General features: G+C 42.0%; 1 protein-coding gene across 5 annotated transcripts in view; it reads left to right on the top strand.

Moving 5' to 3' along the window:
- The window catches only part of TMEM108 (transmembrane protein 108), a 270,991-nt gene that overhangs the window by 77,323 nt on the left and 171,946 nt on the right, over positions 1 to 21,722 (top strand). The window lies entirely within an intron of this gene.

Below are 21,722 nucleotides of genomic sequence, written 5' to 3'. Positions count from 1 at the left end.
TATCTAGGTCCTCCAGGGCCCCGTGGGCTAATCTCAGTATGAAGGACAATCCAGTCCATAGAATGGTTGAGATGACTGCTGCAGGGCTCCGCCCCAAAATACCCAATAGATGGGACGGCTCTGATTCTGTGCCCTTAAAGAAGCGCCTCCTCTGACAAAGCCAGCATGTATGTCAAGCAAAATCTAAATGCAGATCTCAGAGGAAACTAAGCCCGCCTTTGGGAATAAGTTGGAATGTACAAAAGGAAGGAGAACAGTGGTGGGAGTGAAAAGAACTTCTGGGTCCAATTCTCTATTGACTCAGCAGAAATGCTCCAGAGAATCTGGTCTATGTGCTTGTGTGGAGAGGAAGACTTGGGCAATAGTGTGGCTGGTTTACCTGAAAGGTCGTTTGTATGTGATGCCAAAGGCAAAATGTCAGCATCTATTGTGGTAGGGTGTTGCCCAGCCCAGCATGAAAGAATTACTTAATAAATAAATGGAGATTGCCTATCTCCTAGAACTGGAAGGGACCTTGAAAGGTCAGCAAGTCCAGTCCCCTGCCTTTTCTCTCAGCAGGACCAAGTACCATCCCTGATATTTTTGCCCCAAATGGCCTTTGCAAGGATTGAACACTAAACCCAGGATTTAGCAGGCCAATGCTCAAACCACTGAGCTATCTCTCCCCCAAACAAGTCTGTCTGGGACCCAGTGACTTTTTGACAGGATGATCATGTGCAAGTAGGCTAAAGTAAAATATAAGTGGCCTTTCACACCACATCAGTGGAGGCTGATTGCCTTGTAAAAGGACTATGCCCGGACACCATCAGAGGATAAGTGGTAATCAGTTAGCAGGGGAGCCAACGTGAGCGGGAGGGCAGCTCCGTGCTCCCAAAAGGGCAGGGCTGGGGCAGCCAGCCCTCAGCACTGCCTCCCCACCCCCAAAGCCCTTAAAGCATATCGGAGCATACTGCACAATGCTGCAGTGGCGATTTAAAAGGCCTGCATCGCCAAGTGGTGGTGGTGACAGCCAGAGCCGTGGGCTCTTTAGAAAGGCCGGGCCCTGGGGTAATTGCTGCCTTTGCCCATCCCCTACCTCCATCAGCAGACCTGCCAGTTAGTGAAGGGTATTTCAGACAGATCTACATTTGGATTTCAGGGTTTGACAGCTGTGGTGATGGCCTTGAGCTTTGTTGCTCTCACAGAGCACACATGACAACACCTTGAACTAAGAACACCAGTCCCTTGTCTCATGCGCTAGACATGTGCTACTAGCCATTGCTTTTAGACAAAGAGCCAGCAATAGCTAGCACTTTGTATCAGTTTTAGGAGAGCTGCCCACAGGATACTCATCTATGAGACAGAATGTCAGGAAACATTCTGAGGAGAGTGCCCTTCTTTTTCAGATGATCGATCAACCAATTTAGAAATTTTCTGAGCTACAGAACAACAACAGTAGTGCTGGACTCAGCTGTGCCTTCTGCCAGGGTTGAGTAGAATCTCAGATTAAGACACTAAAAGCACCTGCATGTAATCAGTCCGGGGAGAGCTGACTCTGAACTTTATCAATACTTCTCATCTACTACTGATTTCTGTTACAACACTAACAACACACAGTGAAGCACCCTATGTCGTTATGTCAAACACAAGATATGATCATGTTATTTAATTCTCTTTTTTCCCATTTAATTTAAGAATTCAGATTCTGGCAAATATTGAACCTACTATCTAAATTCTTAAATTAAACATGAATTGCTTAGAAGATTTCCCAGACCTGTTGTTTGCTACATCAACCCCACTGTTGATTTTATTGCTTAGTGAGGCAGCCATTTTGCAGAAAACTAATTTGGCCCCTGCTAAAAGAGCCATAAGAGCTGCCTTGAGACATCCCAAGCCCATTTTCCACAGAAGCCTGTGATTTTTAATAATGCCATCAGAATCATATTGATGGAGGCTGAGCATGAGTGGAATAAAAACTTACAAAGGGAAGGTTAATTTTCATTCCCATTATGGCATTCATTCTGTCTGCTCCTATTGAAAGATGTCTACTTAAAGGCTGCAAAACCCCAAGGCTACTGATGTTTGTCTGTTTCAGTAACAAGTGAGTCATCTGAACCGGGTATCTCCATTGTGTAAAGATGTCTACAAAGACCAAGATGAAAGCACTTGATTCTTATTTTCCTGGCTCTCGCAAAGCTTTGGGATTCAGCTTTACATGTGGAATACTGTGGTTTAAAAATTCGTTGTTACAGCAACTGACGGAGAAATAACCAAGATGTAGAACTAAACCCACAGAAATATTTATTGATAGATGAAAGCCAGGAGGAATCTATTTAATTGACCTTTATATACATTTTCAGAGGAGTATACAGGCAGGAGTGGTACATAATTACAGCCTAGTGGTTCTTCTGTAATAACAGGGTTTGTGAGAATCATGCACTGCTGCAAAACTGTCCCCTTCTGTGTGTGAATGAGTCAAGACTGACATTCAGATGCATCAGGTTATTATTCACTACTTCCCTCTGCTATGGCTAATTGAAATGCACTAGCGAAGGGGCTTAGCTGCAAAATCAAATCAGGATCTGAATGCAAAATTAAAGTACTCCAGAGATCTGAGGTATTTGGATCTGGGCTTTGTATGGGCCCATCTTTATGGCAAATATCTGTGTTGTTGGTACCTTGTACAGTGTGAAAGCTAGATTCTGATCTTACCTCCTTGGTAAATATCTGGAGCCATTATGATTCAATTGGTCTATGGTTTTGCCTCTCAGAGTATAGAATTTGATTCATGATGGTGGAAATACCACTACTGCTTTGATAAAGTCGTATTTTTCAGTCCATTCCATTCACCCTTTATCCTAATGGTAGCCTGCCTGAGACAGAATTTAGCAGTCCTGCTCCCATTCCTTCCAAATAAATATAACTAGGGATACATTTCACCTCCTATATAATTGGGGAAAAAACAATAAGGACTCCTGGGGCACCTTAAAGGCTAATACATTTATTTGGGCATAAGCTGTCATAGATGGGAACCCACTTCCCCAGGTCCAAGTGGCATTCAGACCACAAAGCTTATGCCCCAGTAAATTTGTCTTTAAGGTACTACAGGACTTCTCATTGTTTTTTGCTGAAACAGACTAACCCCGCTATCCATCTGAAACTTATCACTGTATTATTGAAGTTGTGCAACGTTTTTGTATGAAAGCTAGTCAAAACAGGAGATCCTCCTTGGCTGCTGGGCTTCTTTGCAACATGTATATGTATATATATTTGAACAGAATCTGAGCTAAAACTAGGCCAGTTCATTGTTTCAAATGGAAAATATACAACCAGACATACAACTAGACCAGTAAAAAAGAGAGAGAAGGAATGTATAAACCAATACAGCAGTAAACTCAGAGTTACAAACATCTTGGGAATGGAGGTTGTTTGTAACTCTGAACAAAATATTATGATGGATGTTTCTTTCATAATTTTACAATTGAACACTGACTTAATAAAGCTTTGAAACTTTGCAGAAGAAAAATGCTGATTTTAAACATCTTAATTTAAATGAAACAAGACAGAAACAGTTTCCTTACCTCATTAAACTACTTTTAAATGTTCCCGTCATTTTTTGAGTAGTTTACATTTAATACGGTTTTTTTTAACATTTGACTACTTACTTCTTTTTCCTTTTTTTGGGAGGGGTCTCTTCTGCTGCCTGATTTGTACGTCTGGTTCCAAATGAGGTATGTGGTTGACCAGTCAGTTTATAACTCTTGTTTGTAACTCCAAGGATATGTGTACACTGCATTCCTATTTCGAGAGAGGAATGCAAATGCAGCCGAGTGAAATTGCAAATGAAGCGCGGATTTGAATTTCCCGTGCTTCATTTGCATAATGGCATCCGGGCGCTTATTTGAAATACCCTATTTCGAAAGAACAAACGCAGTCTAGATGGAGTTATTTCAAGAAAAAAACCTTCTTTCAAAATAACCCTTACTCCTTAAAAAATGAGGTTTAAGGGTTATTTCAACAGAAGGTTTTTTCTCAAAATAACCTCTTCTAGACTGTGCTTGTTTTTTCATATAGGGTATTTCAAAAAAGCACCCAGATGCCATTATGCAGATGAAGCATGGGAAATTCAAATCCGTGCTTCATTTGCAATTTCGCTCGGCTGCATTTACATTCCGTTCTCGAAAGAGGAATGCAGTGTACACACACCTTAAGGACTCCTCTAGACTTACCAGAGGATGAATGCTTTTGTGATCAATCTTCCAGGGCTCCATTTAGTGGATCTAGTAAATACCAGTGTTGTCTTCAAGTCGTTATTGTCAAGTCCAAGTCGAGTCTCAAGTCACTCTAGTTCATGTCTCAAGTCAAGTCTCGAGTCCCTAAAGTCACTTTCGAGTCAAGTCCCAAGTTGAGTCTCAAGTCTTAATTTAAAAAATGTCAAGTCACTTTTGTACAAGCCATCAATATCGGCATTGTCGGACAATTTTTTCACCAAGTCGATTTAACAAAATTAGCAAGTTTAAAGTCGAATCTCAAGTCACAAACAATGAACCCGAGTCGAGTCTCAAGTTGAGTCACCTAGGCGACTTAAGTTGGACTCGAGTTCAAGTCATGGGACTTGAGTCAACAACTCTGGTAAATACCTGCTAAATCAAACATTGATGGCACCCCCATTTGCCGTGTAACTCCTCCCTTCAACCGCCCACTTTGGGGCCATCCCAGAAAATTGATGTAAGGTATGTCAACTCCAGCTATGCAATTGTTGTGGTGGTAATGGAGTATCTGACATCAAATTTTTCCGCCAGTGTAGATCTGGCCTAATATTCACTGTAGTTCAATTTTGCTTAGCTGTTGAGTAGATTTCACAAGTCACCTAAGTAGCTGTTTACTTTCCCTCATTTTTGTTTTGTTTTGACCTGTTACTTTTATTTTTGTTTCAGCAACATTTTCACCCAATGGCAGGTGTGATTTAAAGCTAGTCATCAACATCTGCTGAGCATGGGGCAGAAAGGGAGTGAGAGAAAGGGAGAGGAAAAGAGTGCCTTCCATTTAATTAAAAAGTAGATGGCACTTGCAGAGCTGATGCATGGTTCCTGCTGTTTTAGATAGTCTGACTGGAATCCCTCCCTCCTGAGACTATTTTGTGTGTCTGCCAGATCTGTTGAGCCTGGTTTAGAACTTTTTTTTTATTTTTGTGAGTGATGAGTCAACAGTTAATATTGTTTATTTGCTAGTATGTAATGATTACAATGTCTTATTCCTGGGGTTGCAAAGAGCTGCACCCCCCCCAGGCTGCAAAATGGTAATGAAAGCAAAGTGCAACGTGACTTTCTGAATCTAAGCAGGGCTTGCTTTTGTTCATTTTGACTGATCAGTGCCCATCTTAGGTGGGAAAAGTTGAATTGTGTACCTCTTGCTGCAAGGCAATCCAATAAAAGGCAGCCTGGGTGCGCTGTAAGGTGGACATGCAGACTGGATAATTTAATTTTTTGGTTTTGTAATCTGCCTGGCAATTTCCCATAACAAGAACAAGGCATAACCAGCATATTTCATTACAACTGAACATCCGATTGGGAGGAGATTAAGCCTTTAATTACAAGGACGGAGCATCCTTAGCAGGGATCCTACATAAACCAGGTCTAGTTTGAAGCACAGCTGAAGCCACGAAAGGAACATAGATCATCCCAGTTGCCTTACCACAGTGCATATGAATACAAGGCTTCCGAATTTTCTGCAGAGATCACTTACTGGGGGCAGGAAGATAAGAAAAACTGGAACTTGATAGCTTTTTTCCCCCCTTCAGCAAAATAAGGCTTATGGGATAGATCACGGGATGAGTTAGTTTTGGCCTAACTTTTCAAAGATAGCTAACAATTGTGGATGTCCAATGTTAGATGCCTTAAAGAGGACTGAGCGCCTACCTTGTGAAAATCAGTCCTCTTATGTGTCTGAAGTAGGGGACCTAAAATCACGGCTCACTTTTTAAAATTGGTTTTTAGATTTATTTATTGTGATCTAGACTCTATACTCTCCCTGTAGCTAACAATAAACAAACACTCAGATAAAGCTACAGGTTGAACCTCTGTAAACCAGGACTCTCTGATCTAGCCACATCCATGCAGGCTGGCAGGACAGCGGCAGCCCAGGAGTCCAACTCTCCATAGCTAGGCAGCACAACAGGGCAGGAGCCTGGCGCTGGGAGCTGGGCTACAGCTGGACTGGCTAGCAGGGCAGAGGATGGGGGACCAGCAGGGCAGTGGGGCCAGTGGCAGACGGGAGCTGTCCAGGAGGCTGGCAGCCAGTCCAGGGCTGGGGAAACTGGTAGCAGGGGCCCAGAAATGACCTGCCCTGATCCTGCAAAATTCCTCATCTGGGACCCATCAGTTTCCAAGGGTGCTGGACCTGGGAGGTCCATCCTGCAGTGTTGTGTACTTTGCTCTTTACACAATAACAATTTCAAGAAAGCACAAGAGCACAATTGTGTCCCTAGTAATTGTGTGTTGGTACCTAAACCTTTCTATATTCCGGCAACTGTTCTTGTTGTTTTCCTGAAGCTCTAGTCTAAAATATAGTTTCATATAGAAAACAGTGAGTGCCACTGAGAGTTCTCTCCTGTTGCTTTATACACTATAGCAAGAGATGAGCTCCAGATGTGGAGCCATACCTTAGAGGTGTTTGAATCCAAGGGTTTTGGTTTGGCCCATAGTAGATTTAAAGACAAGCTATGACATTGGAATCCATATCACGATTTTAGGTGTATTCCAGGCAGAACTTTTGATTCAGGCCCATCTCTAGTTATAAAGAACTTAAAGCGTATCCTTGCTAGCCCTTGTTCTGTTTCCTGTGTGTGTGTTCAGTGCTTCTCTATAATAAAATGAAGCTGTCTTCCCACCTGGACAGCTTCCAGCTGGCTCACAAATGTATTCTCCAGTAATTCTCATAAGCTTTGCCTCAAATGAGGAAGTCCCAGATGAGAAATATGTATATTGCCACGCTTTCTCTTGGCTCCTCTTATGTGATGTTGTCTTACAGATTTATGGCTGACATTGGTTATTTGGTGAGCCATGAAGAAGTTTACAGGTGGAATTTAATCGGAGGAGTGGGACTGGTCCTTGGACATTAGAACTAGGGGCTTGTTCTGGACATAGTGATATTCTTGGACAATCGAATGTCTACAAAGACAAAACTGCTTTGTGCAGGAGACAGAACTTGAAGGTCAGAAGGGACCCTTGTGATCATCTAGGACTGTCACAAATCTCTCCATCTTCTGTTCCAAACATGAGGGGCTCGTCTACACTGGCCCCTTTTCCGGAAGGGGCACGTAAATTTCATGAGTCGTAGTAGGGAAATGCGCGGGGGATTTAAATATCCCCCGCGGCATTTAAATTAAAATGTCCGCCGCTTTTTTCCGTCTTTTAAAAAAGCCGGAAAAGAGCGTCTACACTGGCCCCGATCCTCTGGAAAAAGTGCCCTTTTCCGGAGGATCTTATACTTTGAAGTAGGAATAAGATCCTCCGGAAAAGGGCACTTTTAAATCCCCCGCGCATTTCCCTACTACGACTCATGAAATTTACATGCCCCTTCCGGAAAAGGGGCCAGTGTAGACGTAGCCGAGGCGCATTTCTTTGATCTTTCATTCTCTGGCATAAATACACAATAAAATGTATATTTAAACAAAAATCTACCAAAACAAACACTCCACTGCTCATGCTTCTCCCCCGGGAAAAGGATGAGAGAACAAAAAACACATGACAGCTGTAAGTCACATTGTTTAATGCACTATTGGAAGGGTCCTGATACTGCTATGATGAGGATGGTATGAGAAACTAGAATAGAACAGACATGATAGGAGGAAGAAAAGGGAGTGAGAGTGGTAACTAGACTGGCATTGATGATAGTGCAAAGGAGATAAGGGGAACTCGGTGAGAAACAAGAGTAGACATTTAGGACACTGCAGATAGGGGCTGATCGAATTTACATTTTAATTTTTTAAATATTTTTGAAACAATTTTGTTTCTCTTGAAATTTCACAGGAATTGGGGGTTAAGTGGTTCTGGAAACAAGTTCAAAATGAAATGAAAATGTGTGCGTGTATATGTGTTCTCCCTACTTCACATTTTTCTAGTGTAAAAGGAAAGAATATGTTGCTTTTTAAACATAAAAACGAAATGACATTTTTCTAAATAAAATGAAATTTCTCATTGGAAAAAAATGAGATGTTCATTTTTTGTCAGTATGTTAATTTTATGTCAGTATGATTAGACATAGAGTAAGGTACAAATTTCAGGCTATGTCTACACTACAAACTTTTTGTGGAAGAGGCAATGCAAATGAAGTACTCATAAGCAACTTTGTGTGCTTCATTTGCATAGTCTCTTCCAATCCTTTTTGCGCAAGAGGTTTTTGTGCAAAAACAAGCAGTGTGGACGTATCCATTTTGCACAAAAACCCCTTTTTGTGCACGATCCTTATGCCTCTATTTTACATATAGTGGGTGGAAGTAATTGGCATCAGTCCTTTTCTTGTGTGTTTTGTTTCTCTTTGTATGGGAGCTCCCCTGTTTAGCAACTTAAGCAGTGAAACCTGTTGTCTCCCTTTGAACTTTTCCCTCTCTGTTTTCTGGTCTAGTTGCTGTCAGAATTTTAAAATGATTAGCATTCTCACCCATCTTTGTTGGCCACCATTTATTATGCTAGGAACTAACAGACAGCATCAAGTTCAGAATGGTAGATACCATCAACTGTAGGCAATCTGTTTTGTTTTGTTACTTTTTTCATAAATTGACTAAAAGGCAGGATGGAGAGAATGTGAAATGTGCAACACAAAACAGCATCTTCTCACAGTGTTTCAAAAGCCAACCTGTGTGAATGACTAAATCTGTTTCTTACTCTGAGTACTTGGAATGATGATCTTCAATCCAGTGTGAGTGCCTTGCTTTCTAAGGGCTTGAACTTGTGAAGTACTGTGCTCTATGTATGTGTTGATGATTGACACTGAAAGTTAGTTTTGCAATGTCAAATGGACTGTCAATGAAATAAAAAGACAGCTACCAGTTTCAATGAAATCATTATGCACAGATACTGCAGAGAGTAAATGTAAAATAATGTTCTTCTCTTACAGTTCCATAAACTTGGCTAGGATGTTAAAACTGCAAATATGTGTCTGTTTTATTGTTGTTTTTTATCTCAAATTACCTCCCCTGTGCCTTGATATTCCAGATCACCATCGCCTCAGTAGCAGTTAGATTTTGCATGATCAGCTGAAGTCTTTGCTCAAAATCCACTGCCAACCAAGAGATATCAGGCCAGATTCTCTGGTCTGCTGGGCAGTGCTTTGGGATGTCCAGCTTCCCAATTCACTTTCTGGTATAAAATAGAGCTGCCTCATGTGCTGGTTGTAAAGCAGAGTAGCCTTATGTCCCTGAACTCACTTGTCATTCTGGAAGCCAGGAGGAGGGAGAAGAACTCCCTCACTTGGGTGACATGTGGGGGAGACACGTGCCCCCAAGCACTATGGTTGGGAGGCTAAGGAGCTGGCTAGAAGCCAGGGGAGACCAACAGAGCAGGCCTGGCACTCCGCTCCCCCTTCCCCTCCCCACCCCCCCATACATACACACATTCACTGGCAGTGGTGGGGAAAGTGGAGCACTATGTCTCTGGCTCGCCCTGCTCCTCCTGCTGCACTATTCGGGGGTGGGATTGCCACCACATTCACCAGCAGGAAGCAGAGTGATGTGTGGCTGAGGGAGTGGAGCAAGCTGGGGCCGCATCGCTGCTTTCCCTGCTGCTACCTGTGAGTGCTGCTGGTGCCAGACCCACCCCCCCATACATACACACATTCACTGGCAGTGGTGGGGAAAGTGGAGCACTATGTCTCTGGCTCGCCCTGCTCCTCCTGCTGCACTATTCGGGGGTGGGATTGCCACCACATTCACCAGCAGGAAGCAGAGTGATGTGTGGCTGAGGGAGTGGAGCAAGCTGGGGCCGCATCGCTGCTTTCCCTGCTGCTACCTGTGAGTGCTGCTGGTGCCAGACCCACAGCCCCACTCGGCTTCTGGACCACCTCAGTTGGGGGAAGAGGTGGGTGATGGCAAAGGAAGGGCAGGGAAGTGGTGGGGAGAGGGAAGAGCAAGGGTGGGGAGGGGCAAAGCACATGTTGGGAGGGGTTGGATCAGGGGCAGGGAGAGGCATGGCCTATGGCAGAGACGGGTTATCCCTGCCCTCCCCTGGGGCAGGGATCACATGTCTCACCTCAACAGTCAACCATGTCTCTCCTGGCCATTACAACTGGTTTTATGCTGCTTTAAAGCCACCACAGCAAAGTGCAGCAGTTTTAAGGGACCAGAGATTTTGGCCTTGTATCATGTATGGACGGTGGGTGTGTATTTGTGAAGGGAGGGGCTAGCCGCTATTTAAATGTACAGTGTTTTCAACAAAACAACTCTGACAGGTTTGCAAATTACTCTGTGTACGTGAGGAAAGGCGGGGAGATTTATTTATTAAACAATGTTCCCTAAAATGCAATCAATATTCAGAACTGCCAGAGAGCAATTTAAAAAATCTCTTCAAGGTACAAATTAATTTTTAAAAAAATCAGTTGTTGTGGTATAAAACAAGATGTTGTTTTCCTCTTTATCTTTTCTAATCAATGTTGCAACATAAAAACATCCATGCTGAAATAATGTTCAGTTTATGAAACACACCAGTGAAATTCTAGCTTAACCCAATACATAATCCTAAACCCTTGTGTAATGGCTCAGGGAATTAAAACACAAATTTAGAGGACACAGACAAAAAGGTACAGTAACCGTGCTTGCATAGGTAATTTAGTTTGTGGTGTTTTTCTTATAATAGATTATCCTTATCCTGCAAGGAGCTCTTTGCTGATTGACTTTAGCAGTGTTAGATTTTCCATGTTCAGCTGAGTGGGAAGAGCAGGGGTAGAGAGGTAGGAATCCACCCATGCGGAGCATCTTGCGGAATCAGAGTCATAGTACAAGAAGGTTGTGTTTTTGATGGTGTTTAAGGTAACTCCTCCAGATTCCTCAGTCAGTGCTAGAACTCATTTATGTATAGACAGGGCCAAATAAGTTCAAAACCAGTTTTACCAATGTAGAGTCAACATTTCTAAATTGAACCATTCCACAGCCACAAAGCAGCTTAGTTTGGCGCCAGTTTGAGGATGGGTTTGAGACCATTTGTCAAACACGCGTGAAAAATCCCAGGAAGACACATCCTTTATCACTGTGTCTACTCTGGGAAAATTAGGGCCTATAATTCCTCACCAGTACATCTTAGCTTTATGGAAACTATAGGCATTTTTATCCACCTGCCATCTAATTCTGAACATAATTAGATAAGCAGTGGCAAGCCCCACGCCTCCTGCAAAGGCTGTACAAAGGCTCGGGTCCAGCTAACTTTCAGCTTATTAGGAGTCCCATTGACTTCAGTGGACAGAGCTTACACAAAGGTACAGAACTTTACATCTGTCGTTAAAGCACCTTTACAACATTGTAGAGTTTAGTTCCTTGAGTTCCCTCAGATGCTGGAACAACAAAATATTCATGGCATTTTGTGGAGAAAATATTTGGAGTTTTAGTTCAGGCCATTTCACAGTCTAGAAAGTTTGCTTTATAAAAATGTTGGTGAAGTTGTTGATTTAGGTGTCATGGGGCACCAGGCAATTGCTCTGCTTTCTTCGCCACCCCCATGCAGGCCTTGCCTTTTCTATGCAGAAAACCAGCTGTTGTGGCATAGGTGGACCATGGAATTTGTATTGCAAGTTCTACGAGGAGCGGAAGACTCAGAAAAATGTTGGTAAGCTCTTGTATACATTGCTCGCTTTATATTATTAATTCTATTACAAATTCTTGCACTGTTAAAATGATAAAAGAAATAGTATTTTTCAATTCACCTCATACAAAGTACTGTAGTGCTATCATTTTCTCATGAAAGTGCAACTGAGAAATGTACATTTTTTATTATATACCTGCACTCAAAAAACAAAATGAAGTACAACTTACAGCCTGTATGTCCACTCAGTCCTACTTATTGCTTAGCCAGTTGCTAAGACAAACAAATTGTTTTACATTTATAGGAGATAATGGTACCTGCTTTTTCTTTACAGTGTCACCAGACATGAGAAGAGACAGTCACATAGGACTTCTTTAGCTGGCATTGCAATACATATTTATGCTAGATATGCTAAACATTCATGTGCCTCTTCATGTTTTGGCACCCATTCCAGAGGACATGCTTCTATTCTGATGATATTGATTAAAATACATTAATTAAGTTTGTGACTGAACTCCTTGGGGGAGAATTGAATGTTCCTGCTCCTTTTTACCCACATTCTGCCATATAGTTCATGTTATAGTAGTTGAGGATGATGATTAAACACATGTTCATTTTAACAACACTTTCCCTGCAGAAAAATAGCTACAAGCACTTGACCCAAGGTTTCAAATGCCTTTGAAAATCTGAGACCATGGTGTGGCGTAAGTGTGGAGCATGCTTTCAGTAGTCTTAAAAGAGCAACACTCTTTGGGAATTATAGAACCTGCACCTCCAAAAAAGATAATCAGCCTTCTTCTGGTGACTTCTGACTCAGATGATGAAAATGAACATGTGTTGGTCTGCACTGCTTTATATTGTTATTGAGCAGAATCCGTCACCCCTATGGTTGCATATCCCTTGGAATGGTGGTTGAAGTGTGAAGGGACACATGAATCTTTCGTGCACTAGCATGTAAACATTTTGTGGCACCAGCTACAGCAGTGTTATGCGAACACCTATTCTCACTTTCAGGTGACATTGTAAACAGGAAGCGGGCAGCATTATCTTCTGCAAAAGTAAACAAACTTGTTTGTCTTAGTAATTGGCTGAAAAAGAAATAAAATTGAGTGGACTTGTAGGCTCTAAAGTTTTACATTGTTTCATTTTTAATGAAGTTGTTTTGTACATAATTTCTACATTTGTAAGTTCAACTGTCATGAGAAAGAGATTGCACTACAGTATTGTATTGGATATTTCTTTTGTTGTTACAGTGCAAACATTCATAATAAAAATAAATATAAAGTGGGCACTGTACACTTTATATTTTGTGTTATAATTGAAATAAATACAATTGAAAATGTAGAAAACATCCAAAATGTTTAAATAAATGGTATTCTATTATTAACAGTGTGATTAATTGTGCGCTTTTAAAAAATTGCTCGACAGCCCTATTCTGACTATGAAAGGGAGTATTCCTGAAAAGTTTAAAGCAAATTCATTAAACAGTTTGGTTACGTCTACCTTGCAGCCCTATTTCAGGATACCAGAGGTGTCATGGGGCACCAGAGGTATCCCGAAATAGCTATTCTGCATCTTTTGAGTGTGCCTGTTATTTCGAAATGTAATGGGCTTGCTATTCCAATGTCCCTGTAAACCTCATTCCATGAGGAGTAAGGGAGGTTTTGGAATAGAGATTTATTTTGAAATAAGTGCTGTGTAGATAGCGCCAAATTTTGAAATATGCTATTTTGAAATAAGCTACGCAATTTGCGTAACACAAATTATGTAGCTTATTTCAAACTATGGGTACAGTGTAGATGCACCCTTTTTGACTTACAGGTGATAACAATTTACCCTTAAATTTTTGTACTTATCTAACATTTCTTAGACACTTTTGAGTCAGAGGGAGTCTAATTATTGTTAATTGAAATGTTCTTATATTTGATTCTCTTTGAAAGATCATATGCTAACTATATTTGAAGACAATGAGTTGTAGTTAAGCAAAATTGTGAATTTTGGTTTATATTTCTGGGGCCAGTTCTACTCTAATTTCAGTGGTTATGGGGGCAAGATTGATTCTATTGATGTCAGTGGTCATTATAGGTATGTCTACACAACAGCATTATTTCGAAATAAGCTATTTTGGAATAAAAATTTGAAAATAGCTTATTTCAAAATAGCGCATCTGCACTGCATATGCCCATCGAAGTAGCGCTGAGCTATTTCATAATAGAACATCCACACCATTGGAGCCTCAATCGCATTTAAGGCCCCCCTAGAAGCACTTTGGGCAGGGCATCAGGACAGCTGTCACTTCCTGGAGCTGCTGACTGAAGCTATCTGAGGCTCGTGCTTAAAGGCACTCTCCTGTACGGTCATGTCTCAGGCTCCTCTCTTTTTGCCTACCTCCTTGAGGGACAGCAAACCCATTCTACTACGTGCTCTGGTTGTCCTTGCGGACACCACAGCACTCCAGCCATGGCACTGGGCCTGCTGCAATGCACTCTCCAGTTCCTGGACCTCATGCTGAACCTCTTGGTGAAGTTTTTGCAGGCTGCTCTCGTGGCACTGCAGAACCAGGACACGCCACTCCATGCAGGGCACCTCCTCACCTCTTTCCATGTGCTGCTCATTCAGCACAGGCCCTCCCACGTGCATCTCAGCTTCTGGTGACAGGACACTAGTTCCCATTGGAGGAACTATATCATCATGGAGCGGTGGGACGACCAGTGGTGGCTCCAGACACCTTCCTGGAGCTGTGCTAGTGGCTCGCCCCTGCCCTGAGGTGATATGACACCTACATGTGACCTGCCATTCCCCTCCAGAAGTGGGTTGTCATGGCACTGTGGAAGCTCACCATGCCGGACAGTAGATTTCTTTTTACTTGATAAGAATGAGTTTATTTGTTATTTGGGTAATATAAGCTCTGCTGTGCTCTTAATTATTAATTTCCCTACTTTTAAGAGCCTGGGTCTTCTAAACAATGCAACAGACAAGTACATTGTTACTACTTAGCAACTGTAAAAAAATAATATTCTGGACTTTGGAATGAATTCTTAAGCCTTGAAATTCCACCTTTCCTGCACAGGATTTCTGGTCCCTCAGCAAACCTTCTCTGTATTGAATTGAGTTCCTTAAACAGTGTCTTCCCTGCAGGACAGTTAAAACGTCAAGGCTTCAGAACTGTAAGGCTATGTCTACACAGCAACATTATTTTGGTATAACTAGAGTTATTTCTAAACAACTTAGTCCGCTTTTACACAGCCGGCAGTTATTTCGACATGATGTCAAAATACTGTCAAGCTGGAGGACTTTCTTACTCCAACTCCTGTAACCCTCATTGTACAAGGATTAAGGGAAGTCAGAGGAAGTGTGCTTTATTGTTAAGTAAGTGCTGTGTAGACAGCACCAAAACTCAAAATAAGCTATTTCAAAATAAGCTACACAATTGATGTAGCTCAATTTACGTAGCTTAGTTTGAGTTAGCCCTGCTGGGTAAATGCACCCTAACTGACATATCAGCTCTGAAAGTGGTGATCAGCTTGACAATTAAAAAGACTAGTGAATTCCTGATTTATAATGGGAGCATTATGAAAAACAATTTATCTTGGTCACTAACAAGTTGTTGAGATTTTTATATTGCTATCCAAAAGCATTGCAGAGAGAAATGATGGCACACCGTATTTTCAAGCAGTGCTTTCTGTGGGAATTTGTACTCTTTTTGCAGTGTGCCATAAGGAAGCACTGGCCTTGTTTTGCTGAGGAAGCACTCGCCTCGTTTTTCTCCAGCAGCTCAGTTCAGGTTGGAAAAACTGTTGTTGTATCAGTGTATGTTTTTTGGCAACAGTAGTACTACTTAATAAGAGGGAAGGGTTTTTTTAGATAGTGAAATATTGCTCTTAGATCCTTTGGAAAGGTGCTAAATAGGTTTATGCATTTTGAAATGTGTGAAGATAAATTGTAATTTGAAGTTGGCTAACAAGTCTTTCAAGATGGTAATAATTATACTGACTGGCTAGAAAGGAAAATACAATTCTTGAAGTACTGGATTATGTCACAGAATGTTATTATGATCAAACATTTGAAAGGCATTCTTATTTACATAATATAATAACACACTCACAATATATTCTTATGATAGATTTTAAAGTTCCATTGTATATTTTCCACTAGCCAATTAGTTTCTGGGTGAGCAGCTTTCTATTCTTCACTTCACCTAATTCCCACAACTTTTTAAAGACTGTGGACATGAAATTTTCACCATGGTCTGTCAAGATTTCTCTGGGGAAACCTTTTCTGCTGAAAATAATGAATAAAGCTATAGCCATTGGTTCAGTTTCAATATCAGACAAGATTGTGGCTTTAGGGGACCTGGTGGCAGAATCCACCACCACCAGTTCCATCTCTTTCCAGTGCTGCAAGGTTTAATGAGAGGTCCCACAATATCTACTCTCTGGCAAATGCCTTTTTAATAATGGTCAAAGACTGCAATGGTGCTTTGCAAGGTCCCTTAAAATTCTGATATAAATCACAACTCTTAACAGTAATTTTTACTGTCACAAACACGAGGCCAATAGAAATTGTTTCAATACATGTCAACTTTTTTCCCCCACTCCCAAATGTCTTACAAATGGTCAATCGTGAGCTACCTGGAGCAATTCTCTTCTGTATTTCCACTGGCCTTACCTCATGCTCACAGTCTTTCAGCTTCCAGAAGCCTCGTCCAGACCAGTCTGCTGCAGCAGTTTCTCTGGCCTCTGAAATAAGGGGATGCTCAGATTCTACTTTTTGGTCACAGTCTATGAGTTAAAGCTCTCAGTTGCTGAACTCAGCACTCAGAAGGGTGGGGGGTTGGAGGTGCTGGGGCTTCCTGTGCTTGTGGAGCGGAGGGGGGGGGGTTGGAGGGGCTGCATACCACCTATCTTGTGCTGGGGGTTGCTAGAGACACTAGGGCCAGGGGCAGACATATGATGCCTGCCTGCCTTGCACTCCAGGGGGCCTGGTGACTCAGGACATGCCTCTAAGGGGGCTCTGGGCTCCAGCGAGGGAAGAGGCGCCAAGTCCTCAATTGGGGGTGGGGTCAGATAGGGGTTAGAGTTCCCCCACAAACAATCTACCCACTACCCTTGCATGGAGTGGCAGACATGCTGGAGTGTCTAAGCAGATTATCTTGTCACCCAAACAAACTAGATTTTGTGGTAAATGGTCACTTGCACCAAAGATCTCATCTTGTCTAGGTTGCGACTATTCCCAAGAGATCAGTCACTTATCCCAGATCAAGAACAGTTGCGCAAGAGGGCTTATTCCTGAGTGGGAGCATCAGAGTTCTTGTGCAAGAAGCACTGATTTCATACATTAGCACACCAATGTACTTGCGCAAGAGCTCGCGACCAGTGTAGACAGGCAGCAAGTTTTTGTGCAAAAGCGGTCGCTTTTGCACAATATCACGCCAATGTAGACACAGCCTTGCAGCAGTTTCCCAGAAGTCCCTCAGGGCTGCCCAGAATAACTTGGGGATTTCTGTCTTCTCTTTCAGTTATTTTGCCCTGTTAGAATCCACACAATCTGGAGATAAAGCATCTTTCCTGGAATCTATACCTATAGTTTCTTCTCAGGCTGACAGGAGTAATCAAGGAGTGTGAGGAATGCATTTAGAGTCTTTGACCATGATATCAGGCACAGTGGCCACTTGCTTTGAAATGAGCACTTTTCTATTAAAGTTTTTCATTTGCATTTCACAAGATTATTTTTGTTCAATGAACTATTTAGTTACAGAAAAAAACAACAAATGGTCTGGTAGCACTTTATAGACTAACAAAACATGTAGATGTTTTGTTAGTCTATAAAGTGCTACCAGACCATTTGTTGTTGTTTTTTCTGTAACAGACTAACTCAGCAACCCCCTGAAGCTATTTAGTTACAGGAATACACACACAGTGTAAATGTTTGCTATTCCATTATAACAGGATACAGATAAGTGAAAACAATGCAAATGACATCCCATGAGTTTTCATGAAGTTTAAACACCAAATACACTCTGATACATTTAACTACTACTTATATATATTCTAATACATTGGTGAATTGACTTTGATATGAGCTGTCACATGGTCTGCTGGCATCATAGGAACATTCAGGAACTGGTCAGAAAATGCCCAGATATGAGTGAATGTAAAGGTTAAGATCAAAATTTCAGTCCCTTATTCCTATGAATACATCTCAGGCTGGTATTAAGCAATGCCTTATGTTCCTGACTTTCCCACTGGATATAATTCTTCTGATGAGAAAACTAACTTTATGGCTAACTTTCTTTCCTGTTACTAGGGTTTGCACTGCTATATTTACCATGTCTGAAAGAACCCCTGAATTAATAGAAAATTGATGTATTATAATGTTCTGAATAACCATGGTGCCGTTTGTCAGACAGATAACATTTGATTTCCAAAGACCTATAAAGGATGCAGAAATAGGAGAGAGAAAATAAAGGGCATGGCTGTTAATTCTTTAATACTTGAAACTACTTAGAGGTGCATTGTTAGATCAAAGCCTTCCTTGAGAAGATTGTGTTTTGGGGACAGAATATACTGGAGGTAATTTGGAAGACTGTCATAGAATCCTAAGCACTCTATAGGAGGGGGAGAGGAGAATGCTTCGTTACATTTCCATTAGCATCAAAATCTCCCTTATTTTCAGTTTAGAATGTCTTCACAGCTGTTCTGCTATAGGTTAAATGGAACCTTCCAAAAGCAAACACAATGGCTACGTCTCCACTGGCAGCTTCTTGCGCAAGAACTGTTTTGCAGAAGAGTTCTTGCGCAAAAAGTCTTCCAAAAGAACGCGTCTACACTGCCATATGTTTTTGCACAAGAGATGTGCTTTTGCACAAGAGCGTCCATGGCAGTGTGGATGCTCTCTTGCACAAGAAAGCTCTGATGACCATTTTAGCCGTAGGGGTTTCTTGCGCAAGAAATTCATGTTGCCTGCCTACACTGTCCTGTTGCGCAAGAGCTCTTGCACAAGAGGGCTTATGCCTCATGGGGAGAGAAGTAACTCTTCCAGAAGAAGCCCTGTTTTCTGACGCTAGACCGTAAATTTACTTGTGCAAGAACGAGCATGCAGTGTAGACAACAGCAGTTCTTGCGCAAGAAGCTGCCAGTGTAGACGTAGCCAATATGTTTTATTAAGGTATCAGTGACTAGTTTTTCAGTTTATATATATATATATATATATATATATATATATATATATATATATATATATATATATATATATATATATATATATTTTAAATTGACAATTCTGCTTGTCAACTTGTAAGGTACATGAAAAAAGGAAAACGTTTCAGATGTTCTTCTCTGCACTGAAATACACATTGGCTATGTCTACACTGCACCCCTTTTCCGGAAAAGGGATGCAGATTAGACACAGCCAAAGTGTCCCCAAGATATCTTCTCTGGGATACATTTCAACACCTCTGATTGCTCTAACTGAAAGAGTAGACAATGGCAGTGAGCTAGTGAATATCTCACACCTTGTTATGTTGTGTATTTCATGGTCTAATTCATTTTTAGGGGCCAGTTTTGCCTTTGACTCCTGGAGAAACACAACTGAGATTTTACTTACACCCAAATATTATATACAAAGGCATCATTTTATCCTTTTGAAGTCAATAACAATTTTGCAGTTGACTTAAAGATGGACAAAATTAGCCCTCAATACTTTTCTGTTGATACATTTGCAAGCTCAGAAAAAATGAAAAATAGATAAATACTCCGCCAACAAAACCCATAAGGCGTACTGAATTATTATTTATAACAAGATATAAAATATGTGGTTGTTTTAGTCCCATGCACCCATTAATCTGATCATATCAAATCTTTGGCAAGCACATGTTAGGGTACATTATTGCAGACAGTCCCTACTGAACCGGAATGGTCTTTTGTGGGCTTCTAAGCAAAATATTGACTTTTTCCCCACTCGGTGTGTCCTTCTCAAGAGCTCTCCCACTTCAGTACATTTTGATGGAGCTCTCAAGTGTGTCTCCCTTGGTAATGTTTAGATGTGGAAGAGTTCTGATTCTGATCTCTCTGACACCAAAGTTACTCAACTGAAGTCAACAGATTGACATCAGGGTGAAAGCTATACAACAAGATTCAAACCTGGCCAGAATGGAATTGTCCATATTTCCTGGTTTATAATTTACATGCTTGATTCTATATTTGGCCAAAGTAAAAAAAAATAATGAAGACTGTAATTGTATCCTGTTTCCATAGTTTTGACTACACTTTATTCTACAGATAGAAATTAAGATGAAAAACAGGTATTAGGTACACATCCACGCTGCTCATATCAGTTGCTTTCCATCTGATGCAAGGTAGTAAATACCTTCCCTGTCACTCTTATTTTTGAGGGGTTTGCCTTATACTATCAACTGAAAGAAACATTGATTAAGAATTCATCAGAAGATTACATTTTGTGGCAAAAAAAGAAGGCTCAGATGATCTATCTATATATTTCAGAAATGTGTGCCTGTCTGTCAGTCTGAGGGTATGTCTACACTACCCTCCTAATTCGAAGTAGGAGGGTAATGTAGGCATACCGCACTTGCAAATGAAGCCCGGGATTTGAATTTCCCGGGCTTCATTTGCATAAGCCGGGTGCCGCCATTTTTAAATCCCAGCCGGTTCGAACCCCGTGCAGCGCGGCTACACGCGGCACGGAGTAGCTAGTTCGGATTAGGCTTCTAATCCGAACTAGCTGTACTCCTTGTGGAATGAGGAGTACAGCTAGTTCGGATTAGGAAGCCTAATCCGAACTAGCTACTCTGTGCCGCGTGTAGCCGCGCGGCACGGGGTTCAAACTAGCCGGGATTTAAAAATGGCGGCGCCCGGCTTATGCAAATGAAGCCCGGGAAATTCAAATCCCGGGCTTCATTTGCAAGTGCGGTATGCCTACATTACCCCGCTAGTTCGAACTAGCGGGGTAGTGTAGACATACCCTGAGAGTCCATTTGCTCAAGAGCGCCTCCTAAACAGTAAGAGCAGGGACCACCAGATTTTGGTAGGCAGCTTCCTTTCCTCCTAATTTAAAACAAGGTAAGGGTTTGGTTGTGCCAGGAAAATGGGAAGCTCATGAGATGGAACTATTTTCCATAACATGGAAAGGGAGGGCTGCCCGAAGAGAACGATATGCAGAGTGACCACTGAGGGCAGTGAGCACAGGGAAGAGCTATACTGCAGAGTGACCACTGGGGGCAGCTACACCATCAAGAGAGTGGGCAGCTGGGGCCTGACACCAGACTGGGTAAGTGGCCTCTCTGTCCCAATCCCCTCCCCCCGGCCCTTGGCTGCAGTGCCAGAGGGGGCAGGAGGAGAGAGAAAGACCTGATGGATGGATGGGGGGGGGGGAGCTGTGGCAGAAAATAGGTTCCTGCTGCCCAGGGGGATGGGGGGGGGGGAAAGGCCCCTGATGCCTGGAGAGCGAGGGTGCTGGAATAAGAGAGAAGGCCCATACCACCTCGGGGAGGGGCAAGGGAGAGAAAAGGCCCCACGACATGGAAGGGCTGGGGGGGAGAAAAAAGCCCCTGCCAGCTGGGAGGGGGGATGGGAGGGACAGAATCCCCAAGGCCCCTCCCTGACTCCGGCACCCCCCACACCACTGGTCCTTTGCCCGGAAGAACCTGGGCAATGCCTGGTAAGTTTTCTAGTTAATATATAATGATAGTTCATTATAAACTTTCCATTGAAAGTTTTGACAAAAAATAAAAACCAAATGTTTTGGTTTTCAGGGTTTTTTTTTTACCAATTCATTCTTATCCCTTCTTTTCATCTCCTCTTCTTCCACTTTTGTCCTGAATGGGGAATCTGAGCGCTGAGCGCCCCTTAAAGTCACCCACCAATTTGCTGGATTTAGATCTCTAGGCCTGAAATCTTCATCTTGTCCAGGTGCACTGTTGTCAGTGGATCTACTTGG

Source organism: Pelodiscus sinensis, chromosome 2 (assembly GCF_049634645.1).
Source record: "Pelodiscus sinensis isolate JC-2024 chromosome 2, ASM4963464v1, whole genome shotgun sequence".
NCBI classification, from domain to species: domain Eukaryota; kingdom Metazoa; phylum Chordata; order Testudines; family Trionychidae; genus Pelodiscus; species Pelodiscus sinensis.
This window is presented reverse-complemented; position numbering and strand designations above follow the sequence as displayed.